We start from the raw sequence: 18,014 nt of genomic DNA on the forward strand, positions 1-18,014 counted from the left end.
TTGGACGGGCAAAGAAAGATCAGGCCCAAGGTAAGCCTATCACATCAGTGGCAAAACACTTTTTGGAAATGCATAATGGCTCGCCACAGGGTGTCCGGATTTTGGTGTTGGAGTCCGTGCCCTCTAACATTCGTGGAGGTAGATTGTCGGATGAATTGTTGAGAAGAGAGGCAAGATGGATCTACCAATTACGGAGCCTTTCTCCTAACGGACTAAATGAGGAGCTTCTGTTCACAGGCTTCTACAAGAAATAAGAATGGCGTCTGTGATTTTCTCATGGACGGCACCGTGGACAAGGGGCCTTTTATACATTATTCGATTATTGGGCCTTTGTCCACGTTGCCACATTGTTTTGCAGCATTGGTTCAACGCTCAGTTTGGGTTTCGGGGTTTTTTTCTGGCCTTTGGGTGTGACCTATCTCCACATGATTGGATGGGTCTCTCTGGTTATCTCATTCTATCCAGGGTGGTCGGGGCGTCTTTCTTTTTCTTCCATTTTAATTTTTTTGGGGGGTCTCCATTGTTGGCCTCTTCTTGTTGATTTCCTGTTCCAGCTCTACTAAATTATTTTTACATTCTATCCCAGTTGGCAGTTTTCCTGTTTAAAAATCGATAGGATGGATTGCTGGATCGCCCGCATCTTGATATTTCCATGGTTACAACGTTAAGAAGAAAGGAATTGGATTGAGTCTTCTTGTTTGATCTTCATATATTTTTTTGTATATTTTTTTGTATTACTGTATCTGTAATGCTTTGTTTGTATATATACCTCCTTCACCCCCTGTTTGTCTTTTGCCACGTGATCCGGTACATTATATATATTTTGGGTAATGCATTTATGTGCAGTAGCCTATGTATGTAAACAAACTGTTTTATTTTCCGGTTTGCCTGGTCCTGTATGCAGAAAGGGTGCAGGCTTGCATATATTTTCATATCTCTTTGTCATTGGTACATCATATGGTTCTATATAGCATTACATGCTGCTTAATGGCCCTTTAGTGCCTGTAATATGATCATGGTTGCACCATATGATAAGATTTGGTGGGCTTTATATGGCAAAAAAGGTGATTCATTCCATGTTTTATTAACCACTGAGTTATATTTTGTTGATATCACATATTATTTGTATTGATCCATTTGTATTTTTGATTTTTGCTTCTTCTCCCAAATAATGTAAAACAATAGCCTATATGGCACCTGTGTTTAAATCTAAATATAGCTCGTGGGTGGTTGAATATGCGCAGTAACAACTTATCTTGGCATTCTGCTCGTTTTCGGCGTTTCAGCTTATTGCGCATGCGCCGGTTACGATATTTGCGCAACTAGTGGTATTCTTCACATTAGTTGGTGGAATATGTGTGGGGACCATCTATCTCAGCATCTGCTTATTGCGCACGCGCCGGCTACGATGTTTTGCGCTGCTAGCATGATTATCTACGCCGCCTGCTATTTGATGTTGCTAACGCATGCGCATACTATATCTCCTGTGGCTCTTTCCCATCCACATGACTGTGATCACGTGGCAAAATGGCAGCTTCCATCGGGCGTCTTTCATTTCTATAGCAACCTCTCCTTGCCTCTTTCTCTACACGCTGGTAGGCAATTTAGTAATTATGTTCTAATTATGTTGTACTAAATAAAAAGGCACATTGCTTCCATCATTGCACATCTCCCCTGAGGAAGCTACACCTTGTTTGTAGCGATACGCGTGGGGTTCATACCTCACCCCTCCACCCCTTGCCTGCACCCCGTTGTGTGTCCATCCGTAGGTGGTATTGTATGGGCTATTTTTGCTTTAAATCATGCTTATTGGTGGCGATATTGCTGCATTGCCAAACCACCACGGCATCTACTGGGACTCTGATCTGTCTGATTGATTTTGCATTTTCCATCTGCTTTTTTGGTGGTCCCAGTTTATGGACACTGTGTCTTAAATCATTGCATTATTATATGTTTGTGGGGTTGGGGCTCTTTGAGGGTGTGAGGTATTCTTTGGGTGTCAGACCATTGGCACTCTTAGTATGTGTGTTTCCCATAAGCTGTTTTGCTTTTTTAATTGATTTTAATCGGTTGTTGGTATTTGTGCCTATTTCTATAATAAAGATATTTTTGTATATTTACTCATTGTGGTGATCCCACTTTTTTCGCACATTCTTTTCTCTTGTTGATACATACTAGTTCCCTAATGTGCTAAGTGGCTTTGATCCCCTCATATTGTTCATTAATCTGTTTTGGTGCCCTCCCCTCCCACTGTTGTACACAAATATACGCACATACACACACATTGCACAAAACATACCTCCCCCCAAAACACACACACACCCCACACCCACACAAACCGCGCAACACACATACACAACGATACAGACACACAGCGCTCCATAAATAACGACACACAACGCAACACACAAACAACACCGCTCTCACCCCCCGCCACACCCAGACAACACCCAGAACATGTACAGCCCCTACAGAAACACTTGGTAACTACAGACAACTTATATATATATATATAGAACAAAAATCATACATTAACTACACAATACGTAAATTCTAGAATACCCGATGCGTAGAATCGGGCCACCTTCTAGTATACATATATATATATATATATATTTATATATATATATATATATATCTATAGAAGGTATGTATTACATGGATACACTGTATATGAACAATAATAAATATCAAATAACAAAATTAATTTATCCAGAAATCCCCTTTATTTAGCTGAAAACCAAACCCCAGTTTATCTTCCAATATCCGATCTATTATATTCATTTTCTATTCAAATGATTTTTATTATGTTTTGTAGTTAACAAATCTTGAAATCATGCGTTACAAAATTTAAGGACATATAGATAGTAAAGCAAGGTTAAGAAAAGGCACATATTTTGACCCTCCAGTTTGTTAGTGTTGATACATCATATTATATTCATTTTTATCCTGCAGGAATCTTTGAAAATGCTCTGTAACTCAATTTTTCTCCTTAAGTGAAAAAAAAATATCTTTCTCGGAAGGACCATCCAGCTGTCGCTGGATGTCAAATTCTCTGGACGACATTTTTTCTTTCAATAGTCACAAGGGGAGAGAATTTGCACAAGACAACTGTTTCTGTCTTTCCGGGCTTTTAAAAATCGCTTGTCTGAGATTGTCAGTATCAGATTTTGTGACAATTTTCTATTTCATTGAAGGTGACAAGGAAAGAGGGGGGGGTGTATGATTTGTAATTTATATGCAATTTCCTACAAATTTCATACATTTTGTCACAGAAATATTTGGATCTGGGAGACACTGTAGGTTTTTTACAGAATCTCTCCTTTATTTGTGTTGGTTTTTCGGAATTAATTAATTTCTGTTTTAATTGACTTTGGTGATTTCTAACAAAATCGATAAATGTCGTACATTCGAATAGGGACTTTTTCTTTAATGCCACAGTACAGGCTGTATCATCAAGGAAATTAAATTTCTTGACGAATAAATGTATCATTCCATTCAGTCTGACATTTGGAATGACCGCCCTATATAAACGTTCAAAAACAGACATAAATGAGAACGTACTCTCATTCTGTTCAATCTGTAATTCCTTCAACATTTCATAATTTGGATTAGATTCATTTCTTTCACAAAAAATGAGATTTCTCAGCCTTGTGATGTCATCATCATTTGAACAATCAAATGTCTCATTGTCAGAAAACTTTCTTAATGCCAATTCTCTGAAAAAATGCTGGGGTATCCATATACGGAATAACTGACACTTCTCACTATTGGTTAAATTTAACTTTTTAACAGAACTTTCAAATATTTCTGAATTTCTACATGCATGTATTTTGCGATAATATGCGGGTATTAATTTTCATATATCCAAAAGATTATTTCTAAGTTTAACCCCTAACTTAGCCTGTTCTAATTTTAGAAACTGATCTCCGCCATGCTCTCTGACTCCTCCCCCTTCTGGCTCCGTTTTGTCATTTCCTTTTCTGACAACTTTTTGCACATCTCCTACTCTGACTCCTCCCCCTACTGACTTCTCTATGTCATTTCCTGCTTCTTCTCCAGTGTCCCGAAAAGACGGCACATGTCTGCGGCCATCTTCAGGATTTTGATTAGCAAAATTAAAATTACAGTCAAAATCTGACTTTTCATTTGCAACATTACAGTCAGAATTCACAATATCACTTAATGACATTTCAGGTTCTAAGCAGTCTTTGGATTTCTCTATCATTGACTTCCCTGACAATTCAGGTTGTCCATTTTCACCATTTTTACATTTTTCTAACACTAACTTGTGAAATTCATAAACTAAATGACAGACATTTCTGATTTTCTGTTTCTCTCTATTAAAAGACAAGTTCACACTCCCCATAAAGGCATACCCAAAGCTCCTCTACATTAGAAATATCTGAGTAAGTGAACTGAAGTTTACTTTGCTTAGAAAAAGAAGAGATAAAATCCATTTTCTTACCTGAAATGATCAGATGATCTGATGGATGATCCTCTGAGACTTCATTCACCTTGTTCAGCACGTCCAATACTTCTTATGGACTGACTAATTCTTTCTTGCTCAAAGACACGTCAAAAGTTAACGTCTGTGGCTTTGTAACTCTTTAAAGTTCATTTAAAAACATTCATGTGACTTGAACTTATCCGTATTTCCTAGGTTCTGCGTGATTTTTATAAATTGTCAATTTCTGATACTTTGCAAAAGATATTTATTACTGCTTTCCCCCAGTGTGCAAAGTAAAGGAACAACAAAAAAATTAAAAAAACACGAATGGCTAGCTCTCCAAATGTTAAAAATATACTCTTAAATATACTTTTCTTCAAATGTTTTTACACTCACACTGATGCACCTCTTACTAATGAATGTTTAAGGAAGATATGTGGGGCTAGGCCATGGCACGTCATTACACTATGTGCACTTTTGTACTTTGGGGCAATTAATGCTACTTTAGTAGTGTCTGCCCCTAATGTTTTGAAATGTGGAGACTTTAAATGGGTCTCCATTAGAGTTGAGCGATGTTCGACTTGAACAGTTCGCCAAATTCAAATTCGAGTGATTTTGGTCGGCGTTTGAGTCGTTCGACAAACTCGAAACGATTTGCTTCAAGTTCAGCTGTTCGAGTTACATTCAATAACGGTTCGATCACCAAAAGCGTGGCTTTTCACAGTAAGGCTATGTGCGCATGTTGTGTATTTGCATGAGTCCTGCATCCCCAGCACAATCTCTTTCTTACTCATCGATCACGGGCGCAACGCTGCACGGCTGTCACAAAGCTCTGGCGGCTTTTCCTCTTTTGAAAATGGCTGCCGCTTCATTATTCATTCTGGTATTTCCTGCTTTCCCCGCCCACTGGCGCCCATGATTGGTTGCAGTCAGACACGCCCCCACGATGAGTGACAGCTGTCTCACTGCAACCAATCACAGCCGCAGGCGGGCGGGTCTATATCGTGCAGTAAAATAAATAAATAACTAATAAAAAAATTTTGATACCAGCCAGGATAAAGCCACATGGCTGGAGGCTGGTATTGTCAGGATGGGGAGCGCCACATTATGGGGAGCCCACCAACCTAATAATATCACCCAGCAGCTGCCCGAAATTGCCGCATCCATTAGATGCGACAGTCTCGGGACTCTACCTAGCTCATCCCGAATTGCCCTGGTGTGGTGGCAATCGGGTAATAAGTAGAGTTGAGCGCAGTTCGCGGTTCGAGGTTTTCCAGTTCGCGGCTCGAGTGATTTTGGGGGCTGTTCTAGATCAAACTAGAACTCGAGCTTTTTGCTAAAGCTCAATAGTTCTAGATACGTTCGAGAACGGTTCTAGCAGCAAAAAGCAGGGCTTTTTACAGCTACAGTGTGCAGGAGCCATCGCTGGCAGCCTGCCACAAGCTGGTAACCAAGATAAACATCAGGTATCCAACCAAAGCGCTTTGGTTAGTAACCCGATGTTCATCCTAGTTACGTGCAGGAAGCCCACACTTCCCCGCTCAGCGTGCTCCGCCCCCTCCTGCCCGCGGCATGTACACACGTACACACACACACACTCTGCACACATGGCCCCGCTCGGCTTACCTGCGGTGATGAAGTCCCGCCATCCCGACCTCAGCGCTGTCACTGTCCTCCATGGCCGCCGCTTGTCACATCACCTTCTCTCGCTTCCGACCAGAGACTGACCAGCAGTGACGTCACGGGCCTCTCGCCTCGCGATACTTGGCTGTGAAGGCGGCGGTCATTGAACTCAGTGACAGGTGCTGTCAGTGTGCTGGAGATCAGCGCAGGTAATGTACCTCGCTGACAGCAGCACTTGTCATGCCCTGCAGTGACCTGGGCTGACCCATTGATGTTAGCTCAGGTCACTGCACTGCTCTCCCAGCCAATGGGGAACATTCTGCTCTTCATTGACTGGGACAGTGTGGATCGTCATGGCAACCCCTTGGATTACACCAGACCTGGATTTGTTTTTCTTTCTAATAAATTGGTTAAAGAAGGAATGTTTTGGGGAGTGTTTTTTCAAATAAAAATGTGTTTGTCGTCTATTTTTTTTTATTACTGACTGGGTTGGTGATGTCGGGTATCTGATAGATGCCTGACCTCACCAACCCCAGGGCTTGATGCCAGGTGACATTACACATCTGGTATTAACCCCATATATTACCCCGTTTGCCACCGCACCGGGCGCGGGATGAGCTGGGGCGAAGCACCAGGATTGGCGCATCTAATGGATGCACCACTTTTGGGGCGGCTGCGGCCTGATATTTTTAGGCTGGGGAGAGTCCAATAACCATGGACCTCCCTAGTCTGAGAATATCAGACCCCAGCTGTCTGCTTTACCTTGGCTGGTGATCCAATTTTGGGGGGACTCCTACGTGTTTTTTTTTTTTAATTATTTATTTAATTTAAAATAACAGCGTGGGGTGCCCTCAGTTTTGGATTACCAGCCAAGGTGAGGTTGGCAGCTGTGGTCTGCAGGCTGCAGCCGTCTGCTTTACCCTAGTTGGCTACAAAACTAGGGGGAATCCTACGTCATTTTTTTTTTTCCATTTTTTTGGCTAAATACAAAGCTAAGCACCCCTTAGTGCCACATGAAAGGCACCAAAGGGTGCAAAATTACAAAATGCAGGAGAGTGGGACATTATGTGTCTTTCTGCCATTATAATGACAAGCACAAGAAAATCACCAGAGCGCTCTATGCTGTGAAAAGCAGTAGAAAATGGCACTGGAGTGAACATGTGACCGCCTCATGTAGGATGAAGCTATGGATCCTGGGTAAATTTATGCATTTACCCTCCTTCAGTTTTTTTGCAGTACACAAAAAAAACGGAAGGCACACGGATGACAAACAGATGACATACGGACATACGTCTACGGAACGGAAACGGATGCCACATGAATGCACCCGTGAAAAAAAACGGACTGTTTTTTGCAGACCGCAAAAATGGATCGGTCGTGTTAATGTAGCCTCATTCTGATCTGCCGTTTATAAACAGCAGGCAGAAATAAGTGAATAACGCCCCCTGGCGTCAGAAAATCTCCGGGGTTTCAGGGCTAGCTGAGACCCTGGAGATCATGATTCAGGACGGTTTTTCCGGTCCCCGCTCACGTGATCACAGGTATACACCGTACACCGATGATCTTGTTACAGTAAATGACAGCGCCGGTAAAAAATTATTTATCTCCCATCTGGCATGAACAAACACTTCTTCTCCACTTCTTCTCCACTTCTTCTCCACTTCTCCACTTCTTCTCCAATTCTCCACTTTTTCTCCACTTTTTCTCCATTTTTTCTCCACTTTTTCTCCACTTTTTCTCCCCTTTTTCTCCCCTTTTTCTCCACTTTTTCTCCACTTTTTCTCCATTTTTTCTCCACTTTTTCTCCACTTTTTCTCCACCTTTTCTCCACCTTTTCTCCATTTTTTCTCCACTTTTTCTCCATTTTTTCTCCACTTTTTCTCCACTTTTTCTCCACTTTTTCTCCATTTTTTCTCCACTTTTTCTCCCTTTTTTCTCCACTTTTTCTCCACTTTTTCTCCACTTTTTCTCCATTTTTTCTCCACTTTTTCTCCACTTTTTCTCCACCTTTTCTCCACCTTTTCTCCATTTTTTCTCCACTTTTTCTCCATTTTTTCTCCACTTTTTCTCCACTTTTTCTCCACTTTTTCTCCACTTCTTCTCCACTTCTTCTCCACTTCTTCTCCACTTTTTCTCCACCTTTTCTCCACTTTTTCTCCATTTTTTTCTCCATTTTTTCTCCACTTTTTCTCCATTTTTTCTCCACTTTTTCTCCACTTTTTCTCTACTTTTTCTCCATTTTTTCTCCACTTTTTCTCCACTTTTTCTGCATTTTTTTCTCCTTTTTTTCTCCACTTTTTCTCCATTTTTTCTCCACTTTTTCTCCACTTTTTCTCCATTTTTTCTCCACTTTTTCTCCACTTTTTCTCTATTTTTTTCTCCACTTTTTCTCCACTTTTTCTCCAACTTTTCTCCATTTTTCTCCACTTTTTCTCCATTTTTTCTCTATTTTTTTCTCCACTTTTTCTCCACTTTTTCTCTACTTTTTCTCCATTTTTTCTCCACTTTTTCTCCACTTTTTCTCTATTTTTTTCTCCATTTTTTCTCCATTTTTTCTCCACTTTTTCTCCATTTTTTCTTCATTTTTTCTCCACTTTTTCTCCATTTTTTCTCCACTTTTTCTCCACTTTTTCTCCACTTTTTCTCCATTTTTTCTCCACTTTTTCTCCATTTTTTTATCCACTTTTTCTCCACTTTTTCTCCATTTTTTCTCTATTTTTTTCTCCACTTTTTCTCCACTTTTTCTCCACTTTTTCTCCAACTTTTCTCCATTTTTCTCCACTTTTTCTCCACTTTTTCTCCACTTTTTCCTCCACTTTTTCTCCTCTTTTTCTCCATTTTTTCTCCACTTTTTCTTCACTTTTTCTCCATTTATTCTCCACTTTTTCTCCACTTTTTCTCCATTTTTTCTCCACTTTTTCTCCATTTTTTCTCTATTTTTTCTCCACTTTTTCTCCACTTTTTCTCCACTTTTTCTCCAACTTTTCTCCATTTTTCTCCACTTTTTCTCCACTTTTTCTCCACTTTTTCCTCCACTTTTTCTCCACTTTTTCTCCACTTTTTTTTCACTTTTTCTCCACTTTTTCTCCATTTTTTTCTCCATTTTTTTCTCCATTTTTTCTCCACTTTTTCTCCACTTTTTCTCCACTTTTTCTCCGTTCTTTTTCTATGGTCGGTCTACCCATTAGCTCTGCCATGCATAGTGTAGCTCTACACCTACTGCACATGTTACTTTATGATTGACATCTCTTTCGTACCAGAGCTGTCTAAGCCTACTCTGACCCCATGTTTGTCATTACTATATTGTCCTTGTACTGTATTATGACATTTGTATCATGTGTTTCATTTCTTGCTGTGTTGCAATTTTTTTACTGCATCCCAATTGTACCTCTACATTGTTCGAGTTTATGTTATTGTTCTCTCACTCTTATGTGATACTGATTATTGTCATTTTTCATGATTACATGCAGATAAGTCCAATCTGACGAAGGCTCAGGCCGAAACATCATTTGTAACTTGTTTTGGACAAAAACATATATGCTTATGAAAAAAAAAAATTTCTTAATACGGACCAATAAAGAGTGATTTTGCATTACTATCTGTTGTGACTTACTGACTTAGGGGCACTTTGCACACTGCGACATCGCAGGCCGATGCTGCGATGCCGAGTGCGAAAGTGCCCGCCCCCGTCGCAGCAGCGATATGTGGTGATAGCTGGCGTAGCGAAAGTTATCGCTACGCCAGCTTCACACACACACTCTCCTGCCGTGCGACGTCCCTGTGGCCGGCGACCCGCCTCCTTGTTAAGGGGGCGGGTCGTGCGGCGTCACTGCGACGTCACACGGCAGGCGGCCAATCAGAGCGGAGGGGCGGAGATGAGCAGGATGTCAACATCCTGCCCACCTCCTTCCTTCCGCATATCCTACGGAAGCCGCAGTGAGGCCGGTAGGAGACGTTCCTCGCTCCTGCGACTTCACACACAGCGATGTGTGCAGCCGCAGGAGCGAGGAACAACATCGGACCGTCGCGTCAGTGTAATCATGGATTACGCCGACGCTGCACCGATGATACGATTACGACGCTTTTGCGCTCGTTAATCGTATCATCCAGCCTTTACACACTGCGATGTCGCATGCGATGCCGGAAGTGCGTCATTTTCAATTTGACCCCACCGACATCGCACCTGCGATGTCGCAGTGTGCAAAGTGCCCCTTAGTCTGGGAGATTTAGATTGCCGAGGTTACTCACTAATTTTATCTATTTATACCTCTGAGCACCTATATACCAGTGAGCAGAGCTTCCTCTACAGTAGTTCTCCTGATTAGGCATGCCCTTACCTCATGAGCAGGGCATTGCAGCTTTGGTAGCAACCATTACGACATGGACTCTGCTGCTGTGGACCCGGGGAGAGTGAGTGCAGATTCATTGCACCCACACTCCTCACATGAAGGGTCCGCACTCCTAGAAAATGGGGGATACGTTCCCTGAGTGTCTCCCCCCCATATTCTAGACGGTCCAGAGTCGTCATGGGACCCATTTATTTTTTTTCTTACAATAAATTGGTGAAAGAGGAAATGTTTTGGGGACTGTTTTTTCAAATAAATTTCTTTTGTCGATTTTTTTTTTTGTTAGTACTGACAGTTTATGATGTTGGGTATCTAATAGACGCCATGACATCACAAACTGCTGGGCTTGATCTCAGGTGACTTTACAGCTAGTATCAACCCGATTTATTACCCCGTTTGCCACTGCAACAGGGCAAGGAATGAGCTGGGGTGAAGCGCCAGGATTGGCGCATCTAGTGGATGCGCCACGTCTGGGGTGCCTGCGGCCTGCTATTTTTAGGCTGTGAAGGCCCAATAACTATGGACCTTCCCACCCTGAGAATACCAGACCACAGCTGTCCGCTTTACCTTGGCTGGTGATCCAATTTGAGGGGGACCCTACTTTTATTGTGTAATTATTAATATTTATAAAATAATTATAAAAAAGAGCCTGAGGGGACCTCCACATTGGATCCCCAACCACGGTAAAGCTGCCAGCTGTGGTTTTCAGGCTACAGACGTCTGCTTTACCCTAGCTGGCTATCAAAAATGGGGGGACCCAACGTCATTTTTTTTTTAACTATTTTTTAAATAGAAAAAATTAATGGGCTTCCCTGTATTTTGATTGCCAACCAAGGTAACGGCAGGCAGATGGGGGTGGCAACCCATAGCTGTCTGCTTTATCTGCGCTGAGAATCAAAAATACCGCGGAGCGCTACGTCCTTTTTTTAAAGATTTATTTTTACAGCACTGTGATGTCCAGCAATCAAAATACAGGGAAGCCCATTTTGTTTTTAGTTATTTAAATAAATAATTAAAAAAAATATATATGGGCTCCCGCTGCATTTTTTGTATTGCTAGCTAAGGGTAATCCAAGCAGCTACTGGCTGCTAACCCCCACTGCTTGGTGTTACCTTCACTGGCAATGGAAAATCCAGGGAAGCATATTTTATTTTTTTTGCCAAAAAACTACAAAAAAAGGACGTGAGCTTCGCCATATTTTTGTATGCTAGCCAGGTATAGTAGGCAGGTGCTGGAAGAGTTGGATACAGCGCCAGAAGATGGCGCTTCTATGAAAATGCCATTTTCTGAGGCGGCTGCAGACTGCAATTCGCAGCAGTGGGGCCCAGAAAGCTCAGGCCAACCTGTGCTGAGGATTCCAATCCCCAGCTGCCTAGTTGTACCTGGCTGGACACAAAAATGGGGCGAAGCCTACGTCATTTGTTTTCTAATTATTTCATGAAATTCATGAAATAATAAAAAAAGGGCTTCCCTTTATTTTTGGTTCCCAGCCGGGTACAAATAGGCAACTGGGGGTTGGGGGCAGCCGTACCTGCCTGCTGCAGAACTACAAGGCTCAGCATACTCCATCCAGGACTGTATGCAGAAATTTTTTGCCCACCAAAAAAATGACGTGGGCTTCGCCATATTTTTGTATGCTAGCCAGGTACAGCAGGCAGCCACGGGCTGCCTCCAACCCCCAGTTGCCTATTTGTACCCGGCTGGGAACCAAAAATATAGGGAAGCCCTTTTTTTAATTATTTCACTTATTTCATGAAATAATTAAAAAACAAATGACGTGGCCTTCGCCCCATTTTTGTGTCCAGCCGGGTACAACTAGGCAGCTGGGGATTGGAATCCGCAGCACAGGTTAGCCCAAGGTTTCTGGGCGCCTCTGCTGCGAATTTCAGTCCGCAGCCATCCCAGAAAATGGCGCTCTCATAGAAGCGCCATCATCTGGCGCTGTATCCAACTCTTCCAACAGCCCTGGAGCCGGGTGGCTTTTTGGGTAATCATGAGTTAATACTGGCTTTGTTTTACTAACCAGTATTAAGCCAGAGATTCTTAATGTCAGGCACGTTTGACCCGGCCATTAAGAATCTCCAATAAAGGGTTAAAAAAAAAACACCACACAGAGAAAAAATACTTTAATAGAAATAAATACACAGACACATTAGAGACTCCATCTTTATTACCCCCTGTCAGCCCTCCACGATCCTGCTCTTCTGTCTTTCTCGTTCAACAAATGCAGCTCTGCTACATCACTGCTGCATGGGGGAAGACTCTGTTTCCCGTGGAGCATTCACTCTGTGAAAGCTGCACGAGAAGCAGCGTGCAGTCTTCACTCCGTGAGTGATCAGTGCTGCTAGCAGTAACAGCGGTAACGCTGACAAACGCGTTACCATAGCAACGGTGCTCCCGGAGCCGCGGTTAGCGTTGCTATGGCAACGGTGATCTCCGTTAATGACCGGCTGTGTCAGCCGGTCCCTAACGGAACGGGGAGTCGACCGTGTGCTAGAGCATGTTGCCGGTACATGGCGATACACAAATGTGCACCATGTACCGGAGAGATGCACTCGCAGGTCCTACATGACACGTCATAGTAATGTGACCAGTCTGTAGCCAATGAGATAATAGCCACGTGACTGGTCACATGGCTATTTTGACGTCACGATAGGTCCTGCATCTCTGCTGGCAGTGCCGGTCACCGGGAGGATTCAGCGATCATCGGATGGAATAGCGGCAGGAGACAGAGTGCAGGAGGGATCGCGGGGACCGGTAAGTGTTATGGCAATGTTTATTATCTGTATGTGTACATTTATAATGCATTTTTATGTAATTGTGATTGCCTCCCATTATAGCCTATTGTTTTGAGTTCGGTTCGTCGAACGTTCGACGAACCGAACTCGAACGGGAGCTCCGTTCGGCGAACCGACCTCGAGCCGAACCGCGACCGGTTCGCTCATCTCTAGTAATAAGGGGTTAATCATGTCAGGCGTCTCCCCGAGATACCATCCATGATTAACCTGTAAGTGAAAGTAAATAAACACACACAACTAAAAATCCTTTATTTGGAATAAAAGACAAAAAAAACACCATCTTTCACTATTTTATGAAAACCCCCCAAATACCCCTCCAGGTCCAACGTAATCCACAGAGGTCTCGTGACCCATCAAGCTCTGCTACATGAAGCTGACAGGAGCACCGTAGAACACGAGCGCTCTGTGTCAGAGCATGCAGCAACTGACGTGAGCCGCGCTGTCACAGGAGACGTCACTGAGATAATGCCTGCATGTGCGGTGATGATGGGGGTTGTAGTGCCTGCGAGTGTGCGAGGATGATGCGTGCAGTAGTGTGCGAGGATGAGTGCGGTAGTGCCAGTGTTTGCCCTTACATCAATCCTTCCCTCCATCCATTCATCCATCCCTCCATCCCTCCATCCATCCCTCCATCCCTCCATCCATCTCTCCATCCATCTCTCCATCCATTCATCCCTCCCTTCATCCCTCCCTTCATCCTTCTCTCCATCCCTCCCTCCATCCCTCCCTCCATCTCTCCATCCATTTATCCCTCCCTTCATCCCTCCCTTCATCCCTCCATCCATTCATCATCTCTCCATCCATCTCTCCATCCATTCATTCCTCCCTTCTTCCCTCCCTTCATCCCTCCCTTCATCCCTCCCTCCATCCCTCCCTCTATCCCTCCCTCCATCCCTCCCTCCATCCATCCCTCCATCCCTCCCTCCATCCATTCATCCCTCCCTCCATCCCTCCCTCCATCCCTCCCTCCATCTCTCAATCTATTCATCCCTCCATCCATCCCTCTCTCCATCCATCCATCTATCCTTGTAGCTGAATAATCTACTTATGGATTCTCTATTAATCTAACCAAATCTTCCTATGCTTTTCATTACAGACAGTAGCTCAATGGGTAGAGCTACTGCCTAAGAAGAATTAGTTCACGAGTTCGAGTCCCGGCCGTCCCGGTAAAGAATTTAATTTATTTTTAAGTTTAAATCATAATTATTATTTATTTATAATTATAATTTAATTTAATTATGCACTGAGGGGAGGAGCCGGACATCAGCTGTGAGTCGCGGGACACTCCTCTAAAAGCGGAGCAGTTCACAGAATAAGGCTGCATTGCTCTCTCCTCTCTTTCTCTTCCTCTCTCTCTTCTTTTTCTTCTCTCTCCTCTTTCTTCTCTCTTTTCTCTCTCTCAGACCTGGCGAAGATCAGCTGAAGTGATCACATAGGCTGGCTAAACTATCAGCTGCTGCTGTCGGACAGAAGTCTGCACAGAAGAGTGCAGTTTGTTTTTTTTTGCACTGATGCATCAGCTGATTGCATAAAAGCTGTTTATACAATCAGCTGCTGTGTCATGTGATTCAGGCCCTTGAACCTGACACATCATCTGATCGCTTTGCCTTCCAGCAAACCGTAAAGAACCATAAATCATATAGTATATAGTAAAGAGGATCAAACTGTATTAGACAAAAGAAAAACCTCTAAAACATCACGTTTATTATATCCATTAAAATAGTTTATCCCAATTAAAAACACTGGGGCTGTACCTAATTTTAAAGTCACTGACCAAAGTCGTGAAGTGCATATAGCAGGTGAGGTCCTGAATAGGGCAGTAAGCAACATAGGCGGGCGATTGTGTCTCTTCTATTTAGACGTTGTCATGTAATTACAAGATATCGCGAATAGAGATGAACGAACCGGTCGTGGTTCGGCTCGAGTTCGGTTCGCCGAATGAAGGTCTCGTTCGAATTCGGTCCGGCGAACCGATTCGGCGAACCGCTCGAACCCATAGAAAACAATGGGAGGCAATCACAAACACATAAAAACACCTAGAAAACACCATCAAAGGTGTCCAGAAGGTGACAAACAACTCACAACACAACACAAACACATGGGAAAGTGACAAGAACAAATTCTCATGCGAAAACAAAACAGCGTTACGAGGAAACAGAGGAGGAGACACAGATATATGAGTATATTCAAGGGAACATCGATGCCATTACTGTGCAACTTGAGCCTTGCTCATTTTAGGCTTCCAATCTGGATAAATTGCCTGAGCTCGCCACGTACGCCTTGGGGATCTTGTCGTGTCCTGCAGCCAGCGTTCTCTCGGAACCTGTCTTCAGTACTGCTGGGGGTCTGCTGACAGATAAGCACACGCGTCTGTCCACTGACAATGTGGACATGGCTCTCAGAGGACTTTTCTTCCCCTGGGTCATCCAGGGGAGGCGAAAGGCACACGTATTTTTGAGAGTGCTTCATGCAAAGCATCTTTTTCATTTTTAAAAGGGGGGTCAACTGATGCCAGTCAAGTGGGGTGTGTGTGGCCCAATTAGTGGAAACGAGGGAGACTGTGGTTGGAGTCCCCTCGCTGTGTTTCTAAAAGAACCAAGATGAACAAGTCATGGCTCTCAGAGGACTTTTCTTCCCCTGGGTCAGCCAGGGGAGGCGAAAGGCACGCGTATTTTTGAGAGTGCTTCATGCAAATTATCTTTTTTCATTTTGAAAAGGGGGATCAACTGATGACAGTCAAGTGGGGTGTGTGTGGTCCAATTAGTGGAAACGAGGGAGACTGTGGTTGGAGTCCCCTCGCTGTGTTTCTAAAAGAACCAAGTTGAACAAGTCATGGCTCTCAGAGGACTTTTCTTCCCCTGGGTCAGCAAGGGGAGGTGAAAGGCCCACATATTTTTGAGAGTGCTTCATGCAAAGCATCTTTTTCATTTTGAAAAGGGGGTCAACTGATGACAGTCAAGTGGGGTGTGTGTGGCCCAATTAGTGGCAACGAGGGAGACTGTGGTTGGAGTCCCCTCACTGTTTTTTACATGATTATCGAAGTGCATGACATGCCTAAGAGGTTTAGTTTCAGCATCTCAAACTTGTTGGCTACAGAAAGGCTGCCTTTACACCCTTTTGTCACCGAAGATCTTCAAGACCTTATGCCCATTGCAGTGCCCCAAGAGCCAATGGCCATTTGCCACTCCTTCTCCAAGAAAGGGGTGCCAAAGCTAACACAGCAGATCGCACACAACATCACCGCTTCCTTGAGAAACTCTGTATGTGACAGGGTGCATTTCACCACAGATACTTGGAACAGTAAGCATGGACAGGGGTGTTACATGTCGCTGACTGGGCACTGGGTAACTATGGTGATAGATGGAGAAGTGTCTGCTGTACAAGTCTTTCCGTCCCCACGAGTTGTGTGTTTCAATCCTTCCTCTGTATGTTCAAGTTCCTCCACTGCTTCTGCCTCAACAACCTCGTGTTGTTCCTGCACCTCAGCCCAAACCCTGTGTGGTCAGGCCACCCTTCCTTGTAACTGCGCCCAAAGAATCCAACACACCTCCTTACTATGCTGGCAGCAGAGCTCAAGGCCATCAGGCGGTCAAATGTTTACTTTGAAATGTAGGGGAAATGTGAAACACCGCTGAGGAGTTGTGGACGGTTAGCTCTGTAGAGTGAGACCGAGTTTCATCAATGGTTGTCTCCACTCAACCAGCAGCCAGGGAATGCCGGGTGCGACAATGATGCTAAACAGTCTGCAGCCCTTCTTCAGGGCAATGTTACACACGTGCTTGTATGGCTCATGTGTTGAATCCGAATCTCCAGCAATTTTTAAAACACTATCCCGGCCTACATGTCCTTCTGTCGAGGGCACGGTGTAACACCTGCCTGGATCGACACACTCAGACGGGCTGTAAAGGATAGGCTAGAGGGAACCCACTCACCAAGCTGGAACCCCAGAACCCTGAAACCCTTTAACCCCTATACAGTGATTTTGAATGACACAGGCCCCAAGTTGATCAATACCTGTGGAAGGCTGCAGTTCCAGAGAATAGTAGTCATGCAGGGTCAAAACATTAATTGAGGAAGATGAACAGAATGGGAGGGACAGGACTTAATCAGAAAACAAGCAGAGGTGAAATGCAAATTGGCCAACGAGGTACCTAAACAGCAAGCAGGAAAAGTAGTCAGGTAACAAGCACACAAACTCATAAAAGTAAACTGGGGGTAACAGTAACCAGAGGTTCATAGCTATGTCTGGCAGTGGTCTTCAGACAGGAGGGGCCTAAAAAAGGGTATTGTGTTTTCCCATTGGTTGTAGCTGAATGATGGTACTTCATCTGTGAGATACCCACCACCTGCATTCAGCCATTGGTTCTGCATATGTCAAGGTAACGCAGCCCAGTGGGTGAGCATAACCTGCGTCCACCTGCGCCGCTGGCGTCGACTCCTCTCCCATCATCAGCACTATGCACGAAAGGAACACGTTGTCACCTTGTGACAGGAGTACAAATTGACGTAGCGGACTACGGTGGTGACTTAACAGCCGTGTGCGGCAATGATGCAAACATGGCAGCAAGCCTTCGTCAGGCCAATGTGACACACGTGACTTGTATGGCTCACGTGTTTAATCTGATTCGCCAGCAATTTTTAAAACAACATCCCGGCCTACATAGCCTTGTACAGCGGGCACGCTCGCCATGTGCTCACTTCCATCGTTCTCACCCAGTAGCTCAACAACTTTCATCGCTCCTGAAGTCTTAAGGTCTGGCGGGTTAAACGTCTGAAATGCGATGTTCCGACACGCAG

This window comes from Anomaloglossus baeobatrachus, chromosome 7 (genome assembly GCF_048569485.1).
Source record: "Anomaloglossus baeobatrachus isolate aAnoBae1 chromosome 7, aAnoBae1.hap1, whole genome shotgun sequence".
NCBI lineage: Eukaryota > Metazoa > Chordata > Amphibia > Anura > Aromobatidae > Anomaloglossus > Anomaloglossus baeobatrachus.